Source organism: Aethalodelphis obliquidens, unplaced genomic scaffold, assembly GCF_003676395.1.
Source record: "Aethalodelphis obliquidens isolate GAN/ISIS:26980383/991018 unplaced genomic scaffold, ASM367639v1 scaffold1, whole genome shotgun sequence".
Classification (NCBI taxonomy): Eukaryota; Metazoa; Chordata; class Mammalia; order Artiodactyla; family Delphinidae; genus Aethalodelphis; species Aethalodelphis obliquidens.
In genome coordinates, this window is record NW_020837945.1 from 72,681,629 (window position 1) to 72,703,716 (window position 22,088).

At 45.7% G+C, this 22,088-nt stretch overlaps 1 long non-coding RNA gene across 1 annotated transcript in view; it reads right to left on the bottom strand.

Moving 5' to 3' along the window:
- LOC113621438 (uncharacterized) overlaps window positions 1–22,088 on the bottom strand; it is a 76,589-nt gene that overhangs the window by 32,307 nt on the left and 22,194 nt on the right. The window lies entirely within an intron of this gene.

The following is a 22,088-nucleotide window of genomic DNA, read 5'->3' on the forward strand; positions in this document are numbered from 1 at the left end:
TCATAATGTGTGATACAGCTTCTACCTGGTTCTCTCTAGGGACACTCATTCCTGTAACCCAGCAGCCACCCTGTGCGGAAGGCCAAACGAGGTCGGGGGAGAAACCACATGGAGAAATCACATGTAGGTGTTTGGAAGACAGCCCGGGTGAGGTCCCAGCCAATAACCAGCAACAATGGCCAGACTTATGAGTGGAGAAGCCTCCCAAATCAGATGATTAGAGCCTCCCAGACTTCACATCTTCCCAACTGAGGTCCTAGAGACTGTGAGACAAAGACAAGCCATCTCTGCTTTGTCCTGTCCTAATTCCTGATCCACAGAAACTGTGAGAGAGAATACATGATGGTTTTGAAAGCCACTGAATCTTGGGGGATGATTTGTAATGCAGCAATGGAGAACTCATGCAATAAGTTAAAAACACATTAACTAAGAAACAAAAATTAAGACTAATTAAGAATGCATCGGACTTCCCTGGTGGCACAGTGGTTAAGAATCCACCTGCCAGTGCAGGGGACACGGGTTTGAGCCCTGGTCCGGGAAGATCCCACATGCCGTGGAGCAACTAAGCCCGTGAGCCACAACTACTGAGTCAGCGCTCTGGAGCCCGTGAGCCACAACTACTGAGCCCATGTGCCACAACTACTGAAGCCTGTGCGCCCAGAGCCTGTGCTCCGCAACAAGAGAAGCCACCACAATGAGAAGGCCGTGCACCGCAACGAAGAGTAGCCCCTACTCACCGCAACTAGAGAAAGCCCGCGCGCAGCAACAAAGACCCAATGCAGCCATAAATAAATAAATAAATAAATAAATTTATTTTTCTTTTAAAAAGAATGCATCATCTCTACCCATTCTTCTGACTGATTGCTACTTGGTTTTACTGCCATTCCAAAAAGCTATCCCTGTAATTTAAATTCCACTCCACCAGGTGGAAGTGAAGCCATGATTGTACTAATGCCCAGTCACTGGGCAGAGACTGTGCTCCCTTTTCTATTTAAAAAAAATTTTTTGGCCACAACTGTGTGGCTTGTGGGATCTTAGTTCCCAGATCAGGGACTGAACCCGCATCCTCGACAGTGAAAGCACAGAGTCCTAACCACTGGACAACCAGGGAATTCCCTGTACTCCCTTTTATAAATTATACTTTTGTATGACATTTAATCTTAGTTATTAAAGCAGTTAGATCATCCCTGCTTAGTATACTGTGTGAATTTAAGAAAGAGCAAATTAAAACATTTCTCACATACTTCTCTAGCTGATTAACATAACACACAATTCTAATTTCAGACCCCCTGCTGGAAAATGTTCCCTCCTAATTTAATTTATTGAGTCAGAGATCATTTGGTTGCAATGAACAGAACCCATTCAAACTGGCTTAAGCAAAAAAGAAAAGTGATTAGAAATAGAGGGATCTGGTGGAACCCAAAGACAGGAAGTGAGGCCAGGCTTCATAAAGAATGATGCCAGAAATGGCAAAACTGATGAGAGCCAGCCTGGCTCGTCTCTCCGAATCTCTTTCGAGCTGTATTGTCTATTTTTTAAAAATTAATTAATTAATTAATTTTTGGCTGCCCTGGGTCTTTGTTGCTGCACGTGGGCTTTCTCTAGTTGCGGTGAGCGGGGGCTACTCTTCATTGCGGTGCATGGGCTTCTCATTGCAGTGCTTCTCCTGTTGCAGAGCACAGGCTCTGGGCGCGTGGGCTTCAGTAGTTGTGGCACGCGGGCTCAGTAGTTGTGGCTCACGGGCTCTAGAGCACAGGCTCAGTAGTTGTGGTGCACGGGCCTGCTCCGCGGCACATGGGATCTTCCCGGAGCAGGGCTCAAACCTGTGTCCCCTGGATTGACAGGAGGATTCTTAACCACTGCGCCACCAGGGTAGTTCCTCTACCGTCTCTTATATCTGAATCTTTAGGGCACATTCCTCATCTCTCTCTCTCCTCCTCCCTCCACGTGCCGCCGACCACTTCCAGGGAGCAGTTTAACATATGGTTATGGACACTCTGAAGTCAAAATGCCTAGATTCAAATACCAGCTCCACTAATGTCATGGACAAATCAATAGTGCTTTAAATCACGGAGCAGAGCTAATTAGTTAGTGGTCCTCCCTGGGAGATGAGATGGCTGCATCTGCCCACTCAGTGCTAAGCCTGTCTCCAAACTGGCATGAGCTGACCTTTTCCCTGGGCTTGCTTATTCTTTTATTGGTGATTCTTTCTGTAAAGTCTCAGAAACCTTACAATGGCTGATATTCTCATTGCTTTAGGGTGTTACCATTAGAGTTTCTTCCTTAGTTTCTGAGCCTTGTGCATTCTTAAGGATCCTTTCAGAGAAAATAAGAGGTTTTTAGGGGGAAATGACCCATGACTGATCATTAGCTCTGTGAAATGAAAAACTTGCAAGGAGATATAATGTTCCCATCAACTATAAATGAGAAGATTGCTCACAACTTATGGTCCATATTCCCTGTATCCAATGTCTCCATTTCCTCCCCTCTGAGTCAGCCTTTAATGAATTGATTGCTTCCCCCATTTTTTTCTTCATGGAAATTGCTCTCTATGCAAGGTTGTCAGACTTATTTGCAGTTTGGGCCAAAGAAGCAATCTCTTTCACTCACTCCCTCCACTTCCACTAGAAGTAGACAAAACTATCTTAATCCAATCTAATAAAGCTTAGAAGAAAACAAGATGTGTGGCCTGTTATTAAATTATTGCTATACTTAATAAACTGTAGATGTCAGAAATAATACATATAAATGCTCCAGGGCATGTGGAGACAATTAACACAATTTACTCCAGTAATAATTATAGGGCCGTTTGTGTTCAATTCAGATACCCACAAGAAGTCTTATACATTTTGCTGAACTTCCCTGACCAGCTCCTCCAAAGAGACCACCCACTTCTCTTCAGCCTATCACTCTAATTCCATATTTTGTGTAGTACTTACTAGTCTCTGATATTTTTATAGTTCTGGTTTATAGTTTTTTACTTATTTATTTTTTACATTATCTATGAATGTAATGTGGATCAGAGCACTTTCCTGTGTCTCTGTCACCACTCTATTCTCAATGCCTAGAACAAAGCCTAGTATATAGAGGCACCTAATAAATGTTTGCTGCATTAATGTGCCCCCGAGTGCCCAGAGCCTCCCAGCCTCACTATCAGCTCCTAAAGAGTGTATCATCTCGCATCCTGGACCCTCCTTGGCATGGAACTCTGTTGTCTCTCCCTAATCCATGATAGTTGTAGCTGTAGCTATTGCTGCTGCTGGCAATGGTGAGGGTGGCTAGGGGATCAGTTTGCTAGGGAAAAGGAGATGTAACCTCTGGAGACATTCCACAGGCTAGCCCCATTTTCAGAAGGCATTTGTTTCCGTTGGGCAAACTCTGAAAGAGTCAAGTTTCGCTACAAACTTAGTGTCTAATTAGAACCCGGTCAGGCACATAGAGCACAAATTCATGCAGCAGCCCATGAGGTGCACTGAACTCCAGAAAGCACCCAGAAACCAGGCCTAGTGTGTGCTCAGCAATCGGAAGTATAGTTCTAGCAGCACAGGGTACAAAATGGAACCAGATCCTCCTCAAAAACCTCCATATTCCTGAATCCAGTCTTGAGAGCTTAGTCATCTGTGACCTCAACGCCCTTCTACTTGCATCATGTCCAAGGCACACCAAGTCCTGCAAACCCTCTTGCTTTGGCCGTTGCACCGCACCCCTCAAGCACTTACAAATTCCTGTTGCAAGTCAGTTACTTATTTACATTTGTCATCATTCCTTCCAGTCAGAGACCATGTCTTGTTATTTTCCTCCCCCTTCCCCAGCATGATGACTTTTTATTTTATTTTATTTTATTTATGTTTTTTTTTTTTTGTGGTTCGGCCTGCTCACTGCTGTGGCCTCTCCCGCTGCAGAGCACAGGCTCCGGACGCGCAGGCCCAGCGGCCATGGCTCATGGGCCCAGTCGCTCCGCGGCATGTGGGATCCTCCCGGACCGGGGCACGAACCCGCGTCCCCTGAATCGGCAGGCGGACTCCCAACCACTTCGCCACTGGGGAAGCCCCTATTTTATTTTATTTTTAACTAAATTTCAGACTTTATTCAGATTTCACGAGTTCTTCCACTAGTGTCCTTTTTCTGTTCCAGAATCTGAGACAGGAAACCACATTGTGTTTGGTCCTTATGTCTCCTTACTCTCCTCTGGTCTATGATAGTTTCCCACTTTTCTTTTTTTTTCATGATGCTGACAGTTTTGAGTACTGGTTAGGTGTTTTGTAGTGTGTCCCTCCATTTTTTTTTCTTATGAGGAATAATGTAACTTTAAAATTGAGCGATTTGTCTAAGGCCAAAGAACAAGGTTTTTTTTTTTAATTAGAGTATAATTGCTTTACAATGTTGTGTTAGTGTCTGCTGTACAATGAAGTGAATCAGCCATACATATACCTATATCCCCTCCCTCCCACCCCCACCATCCCACCCAACTAGGTCATCACAGAGCACCGAGCTGAGCTCCCTGTGCTATACAGCACGTTCCCACTAGTTATCTATTTTACACATGGTAGTGTATATATGTCAATCCTAATCTCCCCATTCATCCCACCCTCCCTACCCCCACCCCGTGTCCACCCCACCCATTCTCTACGTCTGCGTCTCTATTCCTGCCCTGCAAATGGGTTCAGCTGTACCATTTTTCTAGAGTCCACATGTATGCGTTAATATACAATATTTGTTTTTCTCTTTCTGACTTACTTCACTCTGTATGACAGACTCTAGGTCCATCCACATCTCTACAAATGACCCCATTTCGTTCCTTTTTATGGCTGAGTAATATTCCACTGTATATATGTACCACATCTTCTTTATCCATTCATCTGCCGATGGACATTTAGGCTGCTTCCATGTCCTGGCTATTGTAAACAATGCTGCAATGAACTTTGGGGTACATGTGTCTTTTTGAAATGACCCACCTCCTAGAGTAATGAAAATAAAAACAAAAAAAACCAAATGGGACCTAATTAAAGTTAAAAGCTTTTGCACAGCAAAGGAAACCATAAACAAGATGAAAAGACAACCCTCAGAAAGGGAGAAAATATTTGCAAATGAAGCAACTGACAAAGGATTAATGTCCAAAATATACAAGCAGCTCATGCAGCTCAATATCAAAAAACAAACAACCCAATCAAAACATGGGCGGAAGACCTAAATAGACATTTCTCCAGAGAAGACATACAGATGGCCAAGAGGCACATGAAAAGGTGCTCGACATCACTAATTATTAGAGAAATGCAAATCAAAACTACCATGAGGTATCACCTCACACTGGTCAGAATGGCCATCATCAAAAAATCTACAAGCAATAGATAACTTTTAATAATTTAAAAAACATATTATCAGCCTAATATTTATGTCTTCCTAAGCAACAGTGCTAATCTAGAGAAAGACTAGGGCTCATACGTAAATATAAAATGTAATGGAGAAATTTAGGGGATGGTAAAACAGTGCATTTTTATCCTTAGTTCCTGGTTGTTTGGCAACTCCCATATCAAAGGCCAAGCCTGGGGGCCTCACCTCCTAACTCCTTCCACAGCATAGAGAAGAGCCCTACTTTCATCATGATGGCCAGGCTATGAAGGTGCTGCCCTATGGAAGTTGGAGGATATGATATAAGATGAAGTGGTGGGGGTCCTCCCCTTCCTGCTCCAGGGGGCAGTTGGAGAAGGAAAAGAGATGAAAATTGTGGAAGGAATTAATCAGGTTGGAAGTTTATAGTTTACCTTATCCCCCAAGTTTGAATCCAGGCAGGTGGAGATGCTAGATGGCTTTGGGGGAAAGCCAAAAGCAAAGATTTTTTATGAGCCTTCATTCCATGGTGGTCCCCTGTGAGGGAATCAGCTTGTTCCCCATACTAACAGGAAGAGGTCACATTAAGAGCTGAAAAGTTCAAACAATGGCCAGCATTAGTGCTTTCAGGCCTGACTCCAGGCTTAGGAGCCATGGAAGGGCCCCTAAGTCCCCATATGCCCCTTGGAAAATAGAGATGGTAGCTGAGGTACAAGTGAGTGGGCCTGACAGGGGTCTCCGGGAAAGGGACAGAGTGAGCCCACATCAAAGGCCTCAGGGCAGATGGGGAAAGTGGCTGAGACTCAGAGGGTGTGAGCCAGCAGGGTACCCTGGGCCCTGACTGAACCACAAGGTCTCTGTGGAAGCCAGAAACTGGTCAGACACCTGGCTGGCTAGGAACCCACAGGGCCTAGAGGCCAGCACACGACAAGCAAGAGCTCCAGGGCCACTGCCACCACCTTTGGGTGGGACGGGGGAGGGGAAAGACATCAGAACTTCTAAGCATTTAGCCCCATGAGCCTCTCAAAACTGGAACAGACTGAGCTACTCTTGATTGGCAAGTTACCATTATCTTTACTCCTTTTACTATACAACAGGGACAGGATTCATGAGAAAGATTAGATCAGTCATGGAAAAATATCCTGCATTTTCTCTTCATGTCTGAGTGGTGTGTACAGACTTGCAACTGTACTACATATATTTATCGAGTATTTGCTCTCTATCTGAAGCTTCATAAAAGTATGGCCTAGTGTTATGACTACCAGTGACACCAAAAAATGTTGAGTGTCTTTAGAACTCTTTTAAAAATTGACATCTAGCAAATGGATGTGGTTCCAAGCTAACACCAAGTTTGAAAGAGTACTTCAGTTGGTACCATCAAGCACAAAACACATCCCCCTGCTTGGCTTGTACAAAGCCACAGTAGGATCCCCACGTGTGCTACGATGAGCCCTCTCAGGGCTGTCTTCCAGCTTCCTACCCTCCCCTGTGAACTACAGACAAATTTAGAGAAAAGGAAGGCAAGGAGAAAACTCCAGCAGAAGGGCAAGTTGACAAACATGCCTATTTATCACTGCAAAATTCTCTGCCTTTTTTATCCTATTGATTTTCATGCTCTCTTGTGTATGCCACTGTGTCTAGGGGAACGAATGTACTTGTGAGCAACCTTGCAGTTGAGTGATGATAACTTAGGTAAATTAGAGCTTCAGTCAAACTCTCCCCAGCCCCAACCTGTCCTCTGGTCCCCACTCTTCAGGAGAAAGAACCATGTGTGGTAGAAGGGGGTGGAACCTGTCTGCAAGTCTCCATCCATTACCATCTGTGTGTCCCCGTTGACTGTGAGCTCTGGAGGCCCAGGGCTCTGCAGTGTATCCATCTCAGCAGCCTTGAGCTATTTCCCCGGTGTCAGATGAATGAGTGATACGTGAAAGAATGCATGAATGAGTCTGAAGCAGAGCTGGTAGCCCAACTCTCTTAGAAGACAGTAAATCCCCATGGGCTTGATGTGACTGGGGAAAGGTCAAGAAGCATATCAGTCTTCCATGGGGGAGATTTGCTGGTCCCTGTCTTCTCCTCGCCTATGAAACATGTCTGGGGAAGCATAGAGGATCTTGGGGTAGCCTGAGATCCTGGCATGACAGTGAGAGCTCTAGGGTAGCCCAGATGATTCCTGATCCAGAGGAGCCTCAAGAATCTGGGATGATTCTAAGATAAAGATTCTAGGGCCTTCGAAGTACACCCAGGTTCCACTTACCTGACAAGAACCCCTGGGGGGATTGTGGGACCATAGGGAGGGTTGGGGAAAAAAGGGAGAAACCCTGCATGCCTTCAACTGTCATTTCAATGAGGGAGAGTACAGAAGGATGGGAATTCCTTGAGAAAAGGAATATGAGAATGAGCAGGGAGAAAGAGGTAAGAAATGGAGAAGGGCCTCAGAGAGGGCTGGGGGCTCCTGCCTCAGAGAGGCAGGAGGGAATGATGGAGAATTGGGGTCCCAAGGGCTGTGGTCACAGCAGTTTGAGGGTTGGGAGTCATTGCTGATGTGGGGAGGGAGAAGGCAGAAGTTGCTACATGTTAGAAATGCCAAGGAATACCGAAACCTTTGTAAAATCAGAGACACAAGAGCCAGAAAGCCTCAACTCTCCAACACCCTCCTTTTTTTTTTTTAACAAGAACACTGAGGCCATAAGTCAAGCCAGTATCGGGGCCATACAAGCCAATAGCCCAGGGCTATGGAGGCAGGGCTGGGGCGGGGGGGGGGGGGCGGTGAAGGCTCCTGTACTGTGCCCCTTGAGTCTCGTGCAGCACCTCTGGACCCCCAAGAAGAGGCAGTTTGACTGAAGAAGTAGCCAGAGTAAAGAAGAAGGATAAAAGGATTAAAAAAAGTCAGGAAGTCTATGAAACTTTGCCCAGTAATAATAGACACCATTCAGTGAACAGTATTTAATCCTGTTAAGGCTTTGGAAGGAATTGGCAAATCACTGAGCCTTTCTTAAGTAGAAAGGAATTTCTGATGAAAGAATTTAATTGAGGCCACTGCCCTTCCCCAGAGGATCCCAGAGCAGCCATGAACATCAAGTGTAGCTCTTCTGAGATGCCAGCAAGACTCCCTGTGCCTCCCCAAACCCCTACTGCCCCCACCCCAAAAGAAACCAAACTCTCCTGAGCATGATCCCAAGGACAGGATAAATACATTTCTAACGAAGGATGTTTTCATTATGGGTTTAGACTCTACTGTTTCTGAGCTTTCTTTAAACAGTCAACCAGTTGAAAGAAGAAATAGGCCTGATACGAAAACTCACATAAGAGGCTCCTATTGTCTAGGACCACAGGTCTAGAGCATCCTCCCCGAGGGCTCTATGAGACAAGGGAGCACAAATATCAATGCTCATTTCTCTGCCACCTGGGTGTTACCGGGGTCTTCACGGTAACAAGGACCCATAGAGAGCATGCTTTATGTGTTCTGGACTCAGAGATTAGAGATGGCGTCGACAAATATGAGAGCACGTGAGTCAGGTCAGGAGAAGGAGAAACTGCTGTCAGAGGAAGCTCAGTGCAGCGTTGTTATCTGTGGCAAGGAAGTTGAAGGTCACCCAGAGTCCACTGTGGAGGGAGAGAGGGGAAAGCCGGCTCGAAGTGCACAGAGCAGCGCACACAGATTTTAAAAGCACAGTGCGGGGGGAAGAAGGGAGAAAAAGAATGTGCATGTGACACAGCACCATTTACATAAAATAAAAACACAACACAGGAAATACACAAAAAGATATAGGCTAAATCCATGGTTGCCTATAAGGGAAGGAGAATGGGAGGTGTGCATGGAGGAAAAAGGGAATGAACACAGGAGCAGGGACTTGTACAGACCAAAGATGACAGTGTGCCTTGAGGTCCATGGGAGTTGGGGCATCCAAGGGCCCTCCTTAAGAAGATCAAAGTCTTTCCTTGTGAGCTTCAGGAAAAAGTCCAAATAAACTAGTGCTCTAGGTTCTTTTCCTACTCTCTGAAGATGGCCTAATCCTTCAGGAAGGAAATCTGCCTGTGCCTTGTGTGTGATCTTATGGGGGCTGAAGGGCCAGCGGGCCAGGAGAAGAGGGGCCTCTTCCACTCAGCTGCCTCTTGAATGTCACAGCCTATCTGGGGGACTATGGCTTAGGATTCCAGGTGTCTTCAGGGGTACAGGATGGTGGCCCCCAATGAGGTAGCATCAGTAGAAAGAAGTGCTACTATCCACCAGAAAGGATGCATGCTCACGACACTGATGGAACCTTCTAATTAACTCTGAAACAAATTTTATGCTTGGAGAGGCAGAAAGTCCCCAGAAAACTCCTGGGGTACATATAATCAATTTGCATATAAGTAAACTGAGGCTTAGAAAAGTTTGGCAGTTTGATTGAGGTCATGCAACTAATAAGTGGCAGAGGCAGGATTTAAACCTTGGTGTGTATGACTCCAAAACCTGAGCTCACTGCCAGGTTATAATGCCTCCAGCCTAAGTCTTTGTGTCACACACACACACACACACACACTTACATAGGCATGTTACCAAAGTTACATGTCATGAAACAAAATCATACTCTGGTTGCTTCTTCCAACCTGAGCCCTCAAGGACACCATGGAACAGTATTTCTCAGGGGCAGACAAGGGCAGTTGGGATCGCCGCAGAGTTCCTTGTGCAAAACCGACAAGAATGGTAAGAAGGGGAGCACAGGGGAGAAAATGGGGAGGTTTCCCAGTGTGTAATGTGACTTCAGAAATAGCCATTGAAGACAGATCAGAGAAATGCTTTGCAGCAGACACGTCCTTCTGTGTAATTCCATCTGAGGCCAAGAGAAAAGATGAAAAAAGTGACTGTCATCCATGTACTGACTAGTGGGTCCACATGCACTAACTCTTCCCTGAAGCACCTCTCACGGCGGATGGTGATGGGAGAAGAGGTAGTGGAATTTCAGGGGCTGAAGGGATATTAAAGATCATCTCAATGAACTCTTCAGTGGGCGGTGGAGAAACAATTACTTGAGCCAGGCCACCCAAGAACAGGAAACTAGGTCTCTGGCTCCTGGGCTGATGCCTGCCCACCTTGCCACATGGCTGCCCTCGTCAAGTCAGCTTGGAGGGACGACCCGCTATGGCCCACCAAAGACCCTGCTCCTCCTTTCTGCTCCTTCTCTGCCAGAATTCCCACTCTCTCTGGGAAATGACTGCTTCTCAGGAGAAGGACGAGAGGCAGTGAGGTCAAGAGACGTCTCTTGGATTGGAGGACAAGCACCCAGGGGTGAGATTCTGGACAGATGAGCAGTTTGGCCACGGCTGACCTCCTTCCACACACCTTCTTTTCCAGCCTCTTCTTCAGGAAGCCCTCCCCACATCTTCTAAGCCTGCCCACTCTTTCTTTCTAAACCTGGGGCAGGGGCCATGACCTTACTTTTTAAAATTCTGGTCAATTTATTTTTCAAAGAAAGACCCAGGCCCTGTTACAACTACATAGGGGGCTCTCTCAGCAGGAGAAGCAGAGCCTGTCAAAACAGATTTTCTTTCTTTCCACCAAAGCAAGAGACACTCCCAAAACACAAAAGACACTGAGAATCCTGTCTCCTTGAGGGATTTAATTATTGCTGGTAGTTGTTCTCTTCCGCAGTGGCATCTTTGCCTCACTGCTTCTGGAGAAGAGGGACATAGAATTTCAATTCTTAGCCAGGCTGGGCGAGAGCCATTCCCCCAGAGGCACCCAGCGGGAGGTAAGATGAGTTGCCACCTACACAGTTTCAGAGGCTCTAAGCCTCCAAACACAGCCACTATTCACTAGCTGATCCCTGAACTCCACCATCAGAGTTTTATTTATTTAGCTTTGGAGTTTATTTGACTTTCAAAATTCAAATATTCCTGGAAGGGATGATAGTTATGGCCAGCCATTTGCAACTTAGTAGAATTTTTTTTCAGATCACACTCCAAAGGGCATTTTTTAGAGTGAGAGAGAAAATCAGATGGCCAGGGAAGGGAAGAAAGTGGAGAGGGAAAAGGGTCCACAAATCAGAGGGTAGGGAAGGGCCCAAGAGGAGGCTGGAGCGCAGAGGGCAGACGCAGCACGCCGCACCGGCTGGCCTAGAGCCCTGCATCTCAGTGTGCGCTGGGCTTCAGCAGCACCAGTGCCACCTGGATCCTGTCAGACACGCAGATTCTGGGGCTCCATCCCAGACCTACTGAATCAGAAACTCTGGGGGCAGGGCCCAGAGGTCTCTGTTTTAACAAGTCCATACACGACTGACTTTGGGGCATCGTCAAGGCTGAGAAGCACTGGCTTGCGGTGTCTGTCCTATGCGGCAGGACCGTTCCCCCACCCCGCTGCTCATCAAGCTCGACTCCTCTGATGTGCCTCCTTCTCTCTGCCCTGTAGGAGTGAGGCATGAGAAACCACCACCGTGTGTGGCCAGGAGAGTGTTCAGCACACTGGAAACCTCTGTAGGCATAGGAGGTGGGATGGTGACAGAGCAGGGCTGCCTTTGGCCAAAAGAGCAAGGGCTTGGGGCGGAGCCTGGGGAATTGCTGATGAAGTTTGACGAGTGTAAGTGAGGGAGCAACTGAAGGAAACTCCCCAGAGCAGCCATCTGGGCTTCGGAGAAACTCGAGTGGGGATCATGCTGAGTGAGGTAGAAATATGGAGACAGAAGTCTGCTCAAGCCCTGACTGGGGTCCCATAGGGTGTGGATTCTGGGCCATGAGGCACCACTGGGTGCCTCCCTTCCCTCCACATCAACTCTCCTTGCGTCGATATGCGCAAGATGCATCTCTTAGGCCAGCTCATCTCCCGCTTATCCCCACCAACCCTCAACTCTCAACCCCCATCCCTTGCCCAGGCAACCTTGTGGCCGAGGCAAGGAGGAGCCCCCAAGGAATCAGATGGTGAAGCCTGAAGCAATCCTCTGCAAATTGGACATTGTTTTGAAGTCCGCTTCTCTGCTCTACTTTTCTCCATAGACCTTGTCAGCATCTGAAATATTATGGGGTGGTTTTTGTTTTGTTTTGTGTTTTGGTCTATTTCCTTCTACTAGAGTGTGAGCCCCATGAGGGCAGGGATTTTTTTTTTTTTTTACTGTGTACTGTATATTTATTTTTCAATCCTCAGGGCTTAGGACAAGGCCTGGCACACAGTATGCATTCAATAAATATTTTTTGGAAAAAAATGAATGAATCTTAAATTTGTTCCATGATCTATCAATACTTATTTTAACATAAAAAATTATGCCCCCCCCCAATACTTCAGTAAAAATTGATGTCTCACATCTTCCACAAAGTGAGGGCTTCAGATGGCTGTACATACCACAGCTCCAGGCTCCACTACAGAGTGAAGCTTCATTTCTGATCAGACAGCCAGGATGAGAGAGGACGAGGCTGGGAGGGTCAGGGCCTCCTTGTGAAGGGAGGATCAGTCACCATGGCTCTTGTCTCTGGCCTCAGCCAGAGCAGTGTTTCTGGGAGGTGGAAGTGCAGGAAAGTTATAGCTCAGTGACAGACGATGTACACAAACTTGTCTACCCAGTGCCTGGCACACAGTGGACACCCAGGTTAGCAAAATCTCTATTTGCATCTGAACTCCAGTGAAATCTTGATGAACGAGACATTCAGGAAACAGCCTCGCAAGATTCGCTCTCCTTGACCTCAGGAACTGGGTCTTAGATCCTATGTTTCCCTGGTACTTGGCACAGTATGTGTCTAGAAGGCCTAAATGAATGCTTGATGAATGAAACATATTGTTTCCATTGATATTTTTCTGGATATTAAATTATATTTCAGGCCATGTGGCTGAAAATCATTCTAAAATGCATTTTGCAACGTTTCTATGTTAGCGAGTGAAGAGTACTGAACCTCCTCGCATCTTCCTACACAAAATCACAGAATCTTGCAAGTGGTCATCAGCAAGTACCGCAACTTCCCTGATCATGTATCACTGAGGGATGCAAAAAGGGTGTGTGAGATTGAGTTTGTTTTAACCCTCAGAAATCATGGGGTGTTAAAAGAATTCTCTGCTCTTTTTTCTTAAATCTCAGGTTTAGAGCTCATAAGGGACTAACATCACCTAGCCCCAGTAGCCTAACTTGACAAATGGAGAAACCAAGGCCCAGAGAGGGGAAGGGCACTCAGTATGTGAAAAACATTGTCAGAACTGGAACCTTGGTCTTTTGCTCCCCAGTTCAGCACTCTTTCCATTTTGTTGATTTGTCTCTATCTCCTAAGACTAGAAAGCAGAGAAAAATTCTGATTAATTCATGTTTAAATTCCATATTAAGGGAAAGATATAAATTTCTTGCTAAGGATATGTTTACTGAACTCTTTATACTTAGTACTGTCGTGGCTACTGCAGGGGACAAAGCAGACACAAAACGGTCCCTATCTATTGCATATTGATGATCACGATGATAACGGTAAGTTTCAGTTTTTGAGTATATGTTCTATAAAAGCACTGGGTGCTTTACATGTATTACCACAAACAATTCTCACAGCAGCCTTATCAAATAGACTTCTATGTTAGGCCTCTTTGGGTTGCTCACGACAGAAACCCAACTCATACAAGCTAAAGAAAAAAGGGAATTATTGGCACACACGAATGAAAATACCAGGAGCTGTCTAGTTTCTGGGTAGGCTGGATCCATGTGCTCACACGATATTATCAAAAAGTTCTCTCTCCTTCCATCTCCTCTGTGTAAGCTTCACTCTCTAGTATATTCTTTCCATGTGATAGAAAAGATGAGCCCCAGTAGCTGTGACTCCCGTGAGCCTTACAGTTTATAATTTCAGAAGGAAAGAGCCCTATTCTGACCTGACATCCACACGAGCCCTCTTCAAGACCTCAACGGATGCTCTTTGGGTTATGTGAGCACATCTGCACTTATCATTATATCTAGGAAAATGAGATACTTTGGCCACTCCATATCTCCATATGGGGGAGGAGAGGGTCTTTTATCAGGGGAATGGAGGAGGAGCAATTCATAATCCCATTTTACATAGGTTGAAACTGAGACTTACAGAAATTAAGTAACTGCCCAAGGCCACGGGGCCTGTTAGAGGCAGAGATGGGATATAAATTCAAAATATTTGTCTCCACAGCCTATGCTTTTAATTTTTCCTGATTATTTTTTTTGGAAAAAAATCATACTTTAAAATTCACCATTCTAAAAGTGTACAGTTCAGTGAAAAGCCTGTTTTAATCATCGTCCCAACTTTGGTGTGATCGGTGCTCAGTTGTGAAGTATGTGGTAAGTAATTTGTTGCTATTAATGGTTGAATGACCAAAGTTATTGAATGATTTACTTTTAAAAATAGAAATCAGAATTAATTAAAGATTACCCATCTAATAATGTCGTCCTCATTTCCTTGTACTACGATATACTCTTTTAGGTATAGCCAGCAACACTCCTGCTGAAGAGGGTGCTGTCACCCATTTTTAGTGTTTCCTAGGGAAAAAAAAAATGCTACAGCTTGGAGTACTGCTGTGTCTTCCCATAAATAAAGCTTTCCACATTATAAGAGAGAATGGACATGCCCTCCAAGAAAGAGACAGAGAATCTAGAAATATTAGTAGAAATGACAAATCTGTTCAGCAACATTGCAGATTATAAGATTCAAATTAAATCAATACCATTTCTAGATTCCAGTGTTGAAGACTAGAAAGAAATACAATGGAAGAAAGAGAGAGAGTGTGCTCATTCCCTGAAGACTATAAAACATTAAGTATTTTGCATTTAACCTAAAAGGACATGCAAAAATCTATTCAAAGAAAATTACAAACCTCTAATGGGGAAAAAAAAAAGACTTATTGAACAAATGGAGCTTTTGGCTGGGAAGATTCTATTTGGTAAATGATACAAAAGCTAATGCAATCTTGGGCCACATTAATAATCTGTTTTAGAAGGAGAGAGGTAGTAATCCTGCTTCCCCTAAGTTGCTCAGACCACACTTTTAGGGAAACCCAAACAAACTATGATAGAACATGTCTTCGGGGGGGTGTTGTATGTGGCCAGGCTGGCAACAGGTCTGGAAACCACGTTACACAGGGAACTGAGCAGGTTTCATCTGGATGTTAGAGCACTGTGGTCATTTCCATTGGGTTAGAGAAGATTTAGAGGTGAGTTGAAAGGCTGTGGCATACAAGTATTAGACTTGCTCTGTGAACAAAAATTATAGGAAGAGAGATGTTGGCTCGAATAAGGTAGCGGCTTTCTGAAAGTCAGAACCGTCACTGATCTAAAGTACATAACCTTAGGTAGAGTTCCCTGTGCTATACCATGTGTGCCCATCCGTTGTCAATTTTATACATAGGGAGGGGATATCTGTATGTGTACGGCTGATTCATTTTGTTATGCAGGGGAGGCCGACACAACATTGTAAAGCAACCATACTCCAATAAAAATTAATTTTTAAATAAATAAATAAAGTAAATAACCTTGTGAAGCAGGCAGAATGGTGATATTATCATCCCTAACAAAGAGATGAGGAAAAGGCCCAGCAAGCAAAAATGACTTGTCTGTAATCAGCCAAGAGGGGCACATGAGACCGTGGATGCCCCAGTGCAGTTCCCCCTGGCCCAGGCTGCTTCCAGACCCAGCGCTGAGCTTCAAGAGATGAAGCAAAACAGGTGTGAACAGCCAGCAGGATGGAAGTCACAGGAAAGCTATCAATGTCAAAGTGTGACAAACAATTCTGAATATCCTGTGGACAGAAGGATCAGGCAAGGAGCAGCGATTTCCAGTGGGAAAGTAATGACTTCTGACAACAAACAGGGATCTCTGTCAGAAGAGCTGGAATTTCTGACAGGAGAGCAGGGATTTTTGACAGGAGAGCAATGGTTTATGACAGGAAAACAGGGATTTCTGACAGAAAATGTTGACTTCTGACAGGATATTAGTGCATTTCTGACAAGAGAACAAGGATTTCTGAAGAGTGGTGATTTTTCTCAGAACAGTGATTTTTAAAGGAAGAGGGGTGATTCCTGACCACAACAGTGATTTCTGACAGGAAAACAGGGATTGCTGATAGGAGAGCCCGGATTTCTGACAAGACATCTGTGCCCATTACATAGGACAGAAGTGATTTCTGACAGGTCTCTGACAGGAATGAGGGGTTTTTTGAGGAAGGACAAAAAGCAGCAGCACAAAACAAAATGGAAAACAACAGGGAGGAACCAAATTCCCTCTGAAAGTAGGGAATTGTTGGTCCTGGGTGTGGAGGGAGGTTCATCGATAATAAGAACAAGCTGGATCTGGGGAGGCTCAAATTGGGCGAGATCTTGGGTCCAGCATGTCATTCGGCAGAGGGGGATTGAGTGGGCTGGAGGGAGAGTATCTAGAAGATTTACATCACCGATGTGAGCCTAAATGACTACGAAATGCCTTCCCATCAAGAGACCTGGAGGAAGTCGAAGAGAGGTAAATCTGCTCCTTCTTCGGACCCCCCCGCCCCACCGCAACCCAGAAATAACAAAGCCTTGGTTTTGACTCAGGAAATTCGAATGAAAGCTTTAGCCCTCTTAATTAATTACAGATCCTTGGCAAAGGAGTAGGGGAGGAGGGAAATGATCTCTCTAAAGCTCTCGCCCTACAGTTATTCAGGAATGAGATCCTAGCTTGGTGAGAAGTCAGCCTTGTGGTAGAGAGGAAAATGAATTAAAGGAGATGGAGGTACCAATAACGAGCCTCTGATAAAAAAAAAATCCTAGTCTGAAGGGAAAGTGCTTCCCTTCGTCCCGGCTCACCACGCATGCGCCTGAGACTCGCGCGTCCGGGGGAGCCCAGCAACCTGGCCTGGGTCACCGGCCGGAGCCTTTTCCCGCAGGTGGTGAGGTTTCCTGTGAGGAAAAGCCCAGCAGTGCATAGTGAAGCAGGATATGTCTCAGAGGGAAGGAATGCTTTTTCAGAGGGAACGAACGCTTTTTCTCGCAGACTGAGCTCTCATTGACCCCCAGCTCCAGGCACCACATCCACCACGTGACTAGATTCCTGCGGGCACGAAGCGCTAGGAGAATTCTGATTGTGCAGATCCCCCGAGCAGCTGCAGCCTCCCGAGCCAGGAGCTGCAGGCTTGTACTTCCGACCGGATGCAGGGCTCAGCACAGCTCTTCACACTCGGCGCTGCAGGCCTGCGGCGGAGATGGACACGCACGGTGCCCTGCAGAGGACCACCCCCGACATCCCCTGCCCCCCTTTTGCTCTCTCTGGGGACCGCTTTCCTCCTACAGACCCAGGGAGTGTGGTCTTTCCTTTGCAGCTGCTACCACCTCTCCTCCCTCTTGGGGTTCCTTTCTACCCCACACTTGATTCAGAGAAGGACACGAAATTCCCCAACTTTCCTCCCCGCCATCCCTTGATGCCCCTGACTGACCTTCCAGCTATTTTATTGCTGCATATGTCAACTAGGAAATAGGATGGTCATTATAAAATTACAGATGAGAAGCAAATTTGAGATTTTTTTTTTTTAATCTCAAAAAATTTGCATTTCTGAAGAGAGCAGTGATTTTTCTCAGGAGATGCTAGGTGGCCGGTCCTGCCTCACTCTGAGAACTGCCCTAATAGACCTTCCCAGGCAAAGCCCTTTCCTGCGTTCCTGTCTGAGGAGGCAGGTGAAATCTCTTATGTCCTCAGTGTGATTCTTAGTCCTTCATTGCCTGGGTCACTGCTTATCCACAATTTCCCAGGGAGAGCAGCAGTGGGAAACAGCAGGCTGTTCAGAGCCTCCAGATCAGTTCCTTTCTGTGAAGACTCAAAAAAAAGTCTTCCTAGCTGGGTGATTTGGGGCAAGTTGCTTAACCTTGCTAAGCCTTAGTTACCTCATCTTTATAATGGGGATAAAAATGCCTACTTCACATGATGGTTGAGGTGATTAAATGAAATTGTGTGTGTATGTGTGTGTGTGTGCGTGTGCGTGTGCGTGTGTGTGTAGTATCTGGCATCCAGTAGGCTTCATAAATTGGGTCTCCTTACTTCTCACTGGGGTGAGCAGGGCCACAGCAGGAAAGACCGTGCAGTTTGTACCAGTCTGAAGGCACCCAGCTGAGCAGCTGAGCCAGGCTGAAATACCATGGGTGCTTCACTTTCAGTGTCAGGTGCCCTGGGTGGGGCTGTTCCACACAAAGACTACAGTATGTGTCTTGTGCACAAAGGCACCATAGGGCAGGCAGCAGCTGCTGGGTGTCTGTGCTGGCACCCAGCCCACCCTGCTGGGGAAAGAGAGAAGGGCACTTGTAAGGCAAGCCTTTATCTTACCCCCTGCCTCACAGTTAGACCAGGTTCCCCTATTTTCCTGCTTGTCATGGGAGGCCTTGGCCAGGTGGAGAACAGCTGCCACTGCGATGGGTTCCCCATCTCTCATTAGAGGGGTGTCCTTGAGTGAGGGCTAGCCTGCGTGCACTTCCTCCTCCCAGCAGGCTTCTCACTGGGGGTGATTTGCAAGGTCTCAAACTCAGAACCTCTACCTTTATAACCCAGGGACCCCAAAGAGGCTCTCTTTAACCCCAAGCAGGGTTTTTTTTCCCTTTTCCCCAGCAGGAAAAGACTAAAAGATTGGGGAATTCCCCGGCAGTCCAGTGGTTAGGACGCCGTGCTTCCACTGTAGGGGGCATGGTTTTGATCCCTGGTTGGGGAACTAAGAACCCACAAGCCACGTGGTGCAGCAAAAAAAAAAAAAAAAAAAAAAATGGAGTTCAAGGCCCCAGCCATCCTGAGTCTCTACGTAGCTTGCATGGGAACGGGCTTCCTGTGCAGGGCTGCCTTGATCATTACCCCTTTTCATCTTCATTTCTGTCTCAAATAGTTGGTAAGACACAAGACAGGGTTACATCTCCAAGAGGTAACCTGTATATTTCCCTTTTGCTCTGCTTCTCACTGGTACACAAGGGCACTCTAGTCCACACTGAGAGAAATACACACAAGCGCATACAATTCAATATCAAAAAAAACCAACCCAACCAAAAATGGGCAGAAGACTGAAATAGACATTTCTCCAAAGAAGAAACATAGACGGCCAACAGGCATGTAAAAAGATGCTCAACATCGCTAATTATCAGAGAAGTGCAAATCAAAAAAAAAAAAAAATCACAATGAGGTATCACCTCACACCAGTCAGAATGGCTATCATCAAAAAAGTCTACAAATAATAAATGCTGGAGAAGGTGTGGAGAAAGGGAACTCTCCTACACTGCTGGTGGGAGTGTAAATTGGTGCAACCACTATAGAAAACAGTATGGAGGGTACTTAAAAAAATAAAAATAGAGCTACCATATGATCCAGCAATCCCACTCCTGGGCATATATCCAGAAAAGATGAAAGAAAATCTAATTCGAAAAGGTACATGCACCCCAATGTTCATAGCAGCACTATTTACAACAGCCAAGACATGGAAGCAACCCAAGTGCCCATCAACAGGTGATTGGCTTAAGAAGATGTGTATATATATATATATGTATATATACAATGGAATATTACTCAGCCATAAAATAGAGTGAAATATTGCCATTTGCAGCAACATGGATAGACCTAAAGAATATCATACTAAGTGAAGTAAGTTAGGCAGAGAAAGACAAATATAATATGATATCACTTATATGTGGAATCTAAAAAATAATACAAATGAATCTATGTACAGAAGAGAAAAAAATCCACGGACATAGAAAACAAACTTATGGTTACCAAAGGGAAAAGGGAGGTGGGAGAGGGATAAATTAGGAGTATGGGATTAACAGATACACACTATTATACATAAAATAAAAAAACAACAAGGATTTACCATATAACACAGGGAATTATATTCAATATCTTGTAACAACCGATAATAGAAAATAATCTGAAAAAAATATAAATATATAAGTGAAACAATAAATAAATATGGAAACCACAGAACCTGGGTTTAGACACAAAAGCTCAGAGAGTGCTTGTGGAACCAGATTTTCTTCTCCCCGAGACTAGACAGAACTGAGCTTGGGGAGGCAGGAAGAGGCAGCTGGGCCAGGATGAGAAGAGGGAAAACACCTGAGTCCTTGAAATGGGGGAGGGGCGGGGGAAGAAGGGAGCCCGTGGAGGCATTCAGTGTGGGGCTCAGTGTGAACCCTCACTGGGCACCAGCTCTCAGTGTTTATAAGGCCTGGAACAGCAAATGATGGCCTGGGGAGCAGGGATGAGGCCAAGCGGGAAAACCCCACTCCTGAATGGAACTAGGTGGAAATTTCTCTGTGTAAGTAGGAGCAGTGATGAACTCTATGCTGCTGAAGGGTTTGACTGTGGTGAGAATGCTCTTCTCAGAAGAAGGAATTTCCAGTGGAAGAATTATTTAGGGAAAGCTGGAACCATTTTAGCAAAAATCCTCAATTTAGTGCACGAAACTAATTGAATTGCTCAGGTAATTGAAATGTCTTTTTTTGTACTGTTTTAAGGAGGAAGAGGTAAATAATAAGGAATCAAAAACCAATCAAGGGGGCTTCCCTGGTGGCGCAGTGGTTGAGAGTCCGCCTGCTGATGCAGGGGACATGGGTTCGTGCCCCGGTCCGGGAATATCCCACATGCCGCGGAGCACATGGGCCCGTGAGCCATGGCCGCTGAGCCTGCGCGTCCGGAGCCTGTGCTCCGCAACAGGAGAGGCCGTGGCAGTGAGAGGCCCGCGTACCGCAAAAAAAAAAAAAAAACCAAACAAACAAATCAAGGATTTATTTTTAAAATCAACAAAATATCAACACCTTCCAGGGACTCCCCTAGTCAGCACAATCCATCCCTATTACACTTTTAAAAAAGGAGCAGTTGATGTTCAGAAGAATGACCTAGAATCACTAGGGCATCAGAGGGAAGTTTCAGTTCACTCAGCTGCCAGAATCCCTATTTCCTTTGCATTATAGTGAAGTGGAGCTTGACCATATTTCTGAATTAACACAAGCTCCTTGAAAGTGATTTTTTAAGAATTCTAACATCTTTTGGATAAAGGTGACACTGTATATAAATTGAAGGTACTGTAATTTGGGAATGAGCTAGTCTTTGAGAAGAACCCCATGTGGTTGCATCCTGTAGACATTTAACTAGAATGGTTCATGCCAGTGGTTCTCAACTGGGCGGGGGAACAGGGGCGTCATTCCCCCTGGCCTAGGAATATTTGGCAATGTCTGCAGACAGTTTTGGTTGTCACAACTGGGGGGGGGGGGGGGCAGGGGCAGGATGCTACTGCTGTATGTTAGGGAGCAGCCAGGGATGCTGCTCAACATACTACAGTGCACAAAACAGCACTCCACGACAAAGCAGTATTGGATCCAAAATGTCAGTAGTGCTGAGGTTGAGAAATCACGGCTTGCGGTAATGAAAAAAGAAGATATGCTCCAAGTGAGGACCAATAGGGTGGCTGCCCCAAGACTACTCACAGGCCTCAGGGCCAGGTTCAGCCCTGTCAGCCATTGCTCGGGGCTGGTCTCACCTTACCCAAGCTCTTAGGATGGCTATATGATCTACAGCCAAGACATTCATCTGCAATGAAATACAACAGTCAGGATGTCCGGCTGCTCTCAGCTGGCAGCAAGGATACTCAGTTGAGCCTGGAGTGGAACAGAAGGAGTTGTTCCACCAGGACCTGAGACTGAGTCTCTAGGTCAGTGCACATCTTCCCGGGCAGGGCTGGAAGGGTGCTGCCTCATCTGAGTGGAGCTACCTCCTCTGGCTTCCACTGGCAACCAAGTCTTCTTGTAAACAACACCTTGTTTCTTTGGATACGTTAATGTCATCGGTAAAGTCTGACTTCAACCTGGG